The sequence below is a fragment of the Hippoglossus stenolepis genome, chromosome 19 (assembly GCF_022539355.2).
Source record: "Hippoglossus stenolepis isolate QCI-W04-F060 chromosome 19, HSTE1.2, whole genome shotgun sequence".
NCBI classification, from domain to species: Eukaryota; Metazoa; Chordata; class Actinopteri; order Pleuronectiformes; family Pleuronectidae; genus Hippoglossus; species Hippoglossus stenolepis.
This window is the reverse complement of record NC_061501.1, coordinates 13638927-13645260: the sequence shown is the minus strand read 5'-3', so window position 1 is coordinate 13645260 and position 6334 is coordinate 13638927.

Below are 6334 nucleotides of genomic sequence, written 5' to 3'. Positions count from 1 at the left end.
TCTGCCCCTCGTTCTCCTTCTCATTTCCTCATCCGTCTCTTTCCCCGCATGGTCATTTCTCCACCTCTTCCCCTCGTCCTCCTCTGTAATTGTGACTCTCTTTGACACACCCGCTGGTTTGTGTGGAGAGCTGATGTCACACTCATTGTGGTGAAGTGCTGTTTAGCCCTCTGCGCTGTAGCTACACTTAGCCCGGCTGATGAATGGCTCCGGGGGCTGGCCGGCTGTAAGAAAACACCACAGAAAAACGAATGAGGCACCGGGGCCGCGCTGCAGCCACACTCAAAAGTTTAAATAAACATGAGGCCATTTCAAGGCGCAGCCACCAGGGACTTTGTGCATTGGACACGGGAGCGGGAGGAGGAGGTGGATGTGATGAGAGGGCGGGAAAAAACAACAAAATGAGACGATATGGTCGTGGAGGAAGAGCATCTGGAAGTGTGTAAACTCCAAACTACAGCAAATACAACCCCAGAAATTTCCTCGCTGCATAATCCAATTTGCTGCGAGTGAATTCGCCTCCATAAATTGCAGACTAACTTGTTAAAGCCACAAAAGGAGGCGAGAGCAGCTTATTTTGTGCATATTGTATTTTGCAGCCACTACCCAGAGGAAGCATAGATACGGATGTAATTCACCTGCCAGTGGTTTGAGACCAGGGGCAGCAACACAAACAGGCAGGGGAAGTAATCGTCCTGTCTGTCATGTGACTTCCTTTCGTCGTATCAGACGGCACTTTTGCATTTAAAAAAAAAAATCCACCTTCGAATTCCTGCTTATCAGCACGGGAGGGGCAGGGGGTCTGAAAGGCAGAGGTGGAAACCATTGTCAAAATGTTCGCAAACCACGTTATCTAAATCTCTAGACGACTTCAGCCTCGTCTGTCACATTCCGAACCTGCTGAACTGCCGATTTCTCATTCAGGTCCTAAACCGAGAGCTGAGGGGTAAAAAGAAAAAACGCTGCATGTGAGACTACAGCAACAAAAGAGGATGAAAAATGGGCAGTGACAAAAAGAGGAAAAAAATAAAGTAAACTTTCTTGGTTGCTGTTGCTCAGCTAACGTGATGTAAAGTCTATTTCATGCTCTGGCAAGCCCCAGGGAGAGGCAGCCATTTTTAGAACCGGAATGACCTATATTTTTGTCTCTTTTTTTTTTTTTAAGTGGGGGAAAATAAATTTGGCCGGTGTGGATGGTGGGTTGTGAATAACAATGTGTGAAGCGCTCGCCCGCGTGCACGTGGCCTCCCCTTGTTTCGGGGGGCTTTTCCGGGTTTGGCTGCGGATCAGCGCGGAGCTGTGAAGACTCTTTGTGAGCGCCTCCTGGAAAATCATCACTAATGCAGCACAGGAGTTGCTAGAAGCAATGTTCCTGTCAGGCTGCTTACATCCCTTCAACATGGTTATGTCACTCTCACATCTATTATGCCTCATTTAGATACTGCGCTGCTTTTGCTTTTTTTTTGCTTTTAAAGCTGTCGCACTCTTCAGCACGACACATAATAACGCTGCACCTTCTGACATCAGCAGATGGACAGAGAAGGGATTCCAAGATGAAAGATAACAAAGTGTTCAGGACGGGCGACACCGGCAGATTCTGTTTAAAGTGCTGCTGAGGAACGTGTTTTTTAAATTGGGTCGGCAGGTTTTTCATAGTTCTGCAACATCCGGGCGAGGGGTGGTGTCTGGGAAGAGCAGCACATCGACACTGGTGTTTTGCGTCCATCACGTGTTAGAAGCATCGTCGTTCACTGTGAATATTCTGATCATTTTCCCGGGTGGCTGGCAGGAGACGTTCTGGAAAATGTCCCGAGCAACTGACACATACAGCCCCTTTAGAAAATGTCCAGACTCCAGCTCATGTCTGGAAGCAGCTCCATCCATCTGCAAAGCTTTGGGCAGAGTTTGATGATATGAATAAACCTAAGTCTCTCGCTTCGCTTTATGACCTTTTGAAGGTCAAGAAAAACGACTAAACTTTGAATGATTCATTTGCAAATGTACGTCATTTGCTGTTAAGTAGCATTCGAGTGAATGTCTAGGTTACTGAAGAAAGTCTGGTTCAAGTGGTCAAAGGAGCATGAGTCAAAAACAAAGCTGCAAATAAGTCAGCTGTTTCCACATCCGAAAAACATTTTTTTTTTTAAATTGCTCAACGTGTTAAACGTGTTAAAGGGGAAGTTGTCTGGAATAATCACCACAAAGAGGAATAACGGTCACAGGATGAAACCAACCGGCAGCGAGGTGACAGACGGTGTTTAAACTACTGATCTCGCTGCTGCACAATTTTCTGTACGTGCTCCTCCCTACATGCTGTTGAACTGAAATCTCCCAGAATGCTTTGTCGCAGCAAACATGACCCCTCCTGAGCCCTTTATCCCTCCACTGTCCTCTGTTTACTCTCTGTGGACGTGTACACCTTCTACCTTTGCACCTTTTCACCTGCACTTGTGTCTCGTGCATCACACTGCCACACACACACACACACACACACACACAGCAAACGTAGCCACACTGTGACTCCCCCGTCTGAGCCACTGGGGAAGAGGTCATTGCCGCTATCAGGGGAGCTTATCCAGCAGGAGACCGGTGTGCTCACAATCCCATTACCCCCCCATGCTGCAGTTTAGACCCACATTATTATCTGCCTTGGAGGGACTTGCTTGGACAGATGATTGGAACTCCTCATCCCCAACCCCCACAGCCCCCCCTCCCCCACCCCCGTCTCCCCGGCACATTAGCCGACACCCAGGGCTATGATTATAAACATCATTTATTCAGCAGACTCACTTATCCAGGCTTGTATTCATCCCCGCTTAAGACAAAATATCATCCGCCGCGCACGCAGATGAGCGCGAAGGCCGACGAGCCCAGAGCAGACACTGCCAATCGCACGATCCTCGCTCGATGAGTCAAATTCTGATGTGCACATCTGCTCAAAAATCGACTCTTTATTTCAATGTATTTTTCAAGGCGTCTGCGGTGAAGCTCAGATAAAGAGTCGCTTGTTTTATTCCATATATATATATTTAAATCTTATCACCCACCATATGGTACGCTGTGCCTCAGACAAGATGTAATAGGCATTTAGCAAGTTGGAGATGATAGTAGGTGACATATGCACTGATTGCTCTAACTGTTTTGCGTTTCCACTTCAAAGCCAGAGCTGGCGGAGAGGGACGCCACCGCAGCCGCTGTCACGCCGCCCGAGATAAGACGCATCACGCATCTTCCGAATTGCAAGGACGGAAAACCCTATAACCCACAGCAGCATTAGGGCCCCGTTGCTTGCCCTTCACCTGTCCTGTCCTTGGGGGTGCACCCTAATAATATGCTTACTCCCCCCCCCCCTGCCCTCCAGAGCATGGGCAAGGACGACTAATCGGACACGAGCGCAGACCCAGACCAACGTCCTCAACACCCTCTTGGGGCTATATTTACCCCTGTGTGACCTCACATGGCATCGGCACTGCGCCCGTGAAAAGCAGTGCTAAAATCCATGGTGCTTTTCACATTTGCCCCGCAGGCAGCTGCAGAGCGGCAGCCAGGGCTCACTCCGGAGGCATCCATCACTTACTGACACTCGAGTGGACAAAATGGAACATTTGCTCTGATGTCTATCCACCTCACTGAGTGACATTTGACTAAAGCTGATAACACGATGGAAAGTTTCACCCTGGGTTCTGTCCCCGTCGCTGAATGTTTTCCCGTCCGAGCACGGGAGCAGATCAGTGCACAGGTCGCGCTCAGCAGGCAACATGATGAAGTTGGTGTAGGTCAAATTTCTTTATTTCTACTAGAGCAAAGGGACCAGAGACAATGTGAAAGCACGGATCCTTCCTGTTTATATTATCTGTTGTTTTTATATTCTGCTCATGTTCAGGTTTATAATTTTAGTTTGTGTTATTATTAAAAAAGTTTTGCATTATGCAAATGTGGGGCACTGTGATGTCACAATGACGCACAGGTCTGGACAAATGAGGAAGCGTTTCCTTTCATCGCACACTTTCTCACTTTGCATCCACGGACATCCTGTACAACACACTAGAGGAAAGAGAGACTGAAAAAAAACTGTTTCTCCTTAAAGACAAACCAGATGGTAAAATATGGAACGCATCTCATAGCAAAGCAGCAAAAAAAAAAAAACACATCCCTCCAGAATATACACACAATCAGAGCTTTTTGAACATCCTCAATTATTCAAGATGGAGCAATTCACCATGATGTTTACTGCGTGCAACATTAAGCAGCAGCTCTTACTCTTTAACATGTAAGAGATGCTTGGGTGGACACCACCAGGTCTGTCTGGGAAAGGAAAGTGCAAAATGATATTTAAAAAAAAAGAAATCTCCATTCAGGAGCTGCCCCGTCCGTCTGCCGGGGTCAGACCTGCAGCTATTATCCTCATCCTGCTCTTCCCTCCAACCTCTCATCTGCCCACCGGCTGGTCTGACACTGCGGACGGTGGAATGCACCACAGATGTGAACTAGAGCGCGCAGTGCAGCCGTACTCCTTCCAAACCAGTGACAGTCTTCAAACAACTCTGTTAGTGCACCACAAAGGGATTCACCAGACGTCAAAGCAGCCAACAAGGAGCGACAGACAATTATTTCCACAGTTCCCCTAGTCAGCTGCTGCTGCACAGAGATTGCGGCTTGCATGTGCAAGCGGAGCACTCCGGAGAAACTGCATAATAAGCAATTCAAAGCTGTCGTCGGAATGCTGAGACATGATGCACGCGGGCCTATAGCGGGCTGGACGGCAATTTGTTGAGTAGTTATGGTGTCTGACTGCCAAGTTATGTCTTTTGCGTAAGGGTGCGTGAGAGAGATAGAAAGGGAGAGGGGCTGCGTAAATGAGTGCATCCAAAGGTTGAGACAAAAGATGACTTGTGTCTTCCTCCGCCGTCGGCCCACGGAATATTTTTACGGCTCCCTTTTGGCTTTGAGAACATTCCTGCGACGCTCAACTCCCCTAATAACATTTCTCAAATCTGATTTTGGATGCTGTTAATTCTTGTGTGATGCATTACACCCTTCATCATTAATCTCAGCGATGAATTAGGTCGTTACCTGCGGAATCTCTGCTCAAATTTCCATTCCACATAATGTGTTTCACTCTCTTTTTTTAAGATGATGTCAAAGAAACGTCAGGACAGTCCGAGTCGAGGGGAAATGAGATTTGAGCACAGAGGAGCGAAGTGCAGGAGTCTGACCTTGAAAGTGATACACTGCATAAATTGGATCCTGACTGACCAACCAGGGACTTTGCAGCAGGGAGAAGGAAGAAGAGTAATGTGCTGAAAGTAAAGCAGACTGAGCTGAGATGGGTAAATTAGGACCGTACTGCAGGATGAGACTCTCACTGGTGTTTACTCTCTGGCTTTACACCATAATTGTGTTTTTTAATTGCATTTTCCACAATGTGCTAAAATGTTAGAAACCTTTTCTACACTGTGGGTTTTATTTCTGTGCAGGCGGCATTTGTGTTGAATCTGTCCTCGTATGGCATGTGGATTTAAAACCCTGCTCACCCTAACGTCCAACATGTAAACTAATCATCCACACGGTGATACCTTTGAATAACACACAAGTTGAATCTGACATTTTGCTTCATCATATTAACAGCAGGCTACAAGACGTATCTGCCAGCTTCTTAATTTCCATTTCATCTGTTCTGGATGCTGAAGATTTTGCAAATTCAGCCCCAGTCTTTTTACCACGATACCATATGTAGCGATCAAAGCTATTTTTAAATATGTCTGAACAAATTATTTAAGTCAGCCAGAGACCAATCAATTCACAGAGGTAGCAAATTTAATTAGTTTTAGTTTAATTAAAGAAAAACTCAATTTTTTAATCACCAAAATATTTGACTGGCATTATTATTATTTTACACTGAATATGTGCGAATAGATATGTGCATTTTAATTCATGTTTCTGTTCAATCATACCAGAAGTCCCTCCAGAGCGATGCTTATAAAAATTCACACAACTCTCACCGGGTCAGGAACTGTGTGTGTTACAAACCGACCGTTGCCATTTTATTGTGTCGGACTTGCGAGTCTGACACAATAAAATGGCTGCAGACCGTCAACAGGTGAAGGGGCCGGTGAGAAAGGTGCTTTATACAGTGTGTTGAATATAGCTTTAATCAATAGAGAGTTAAAGTCTGCGGCGGGAGCCTCGTTTCTTCTGGCCGTGAAAAGGTCATAAAAGACACGAAAAGGAGTCGAGGGAGAGGAGGAAGGATATTTTTACTCACACGTGACGGAGCAAATAAAGATGCCCGCAGAGGCCGAACGTTTCAGAGGGTTGTGAAGGTGTGTGGCTG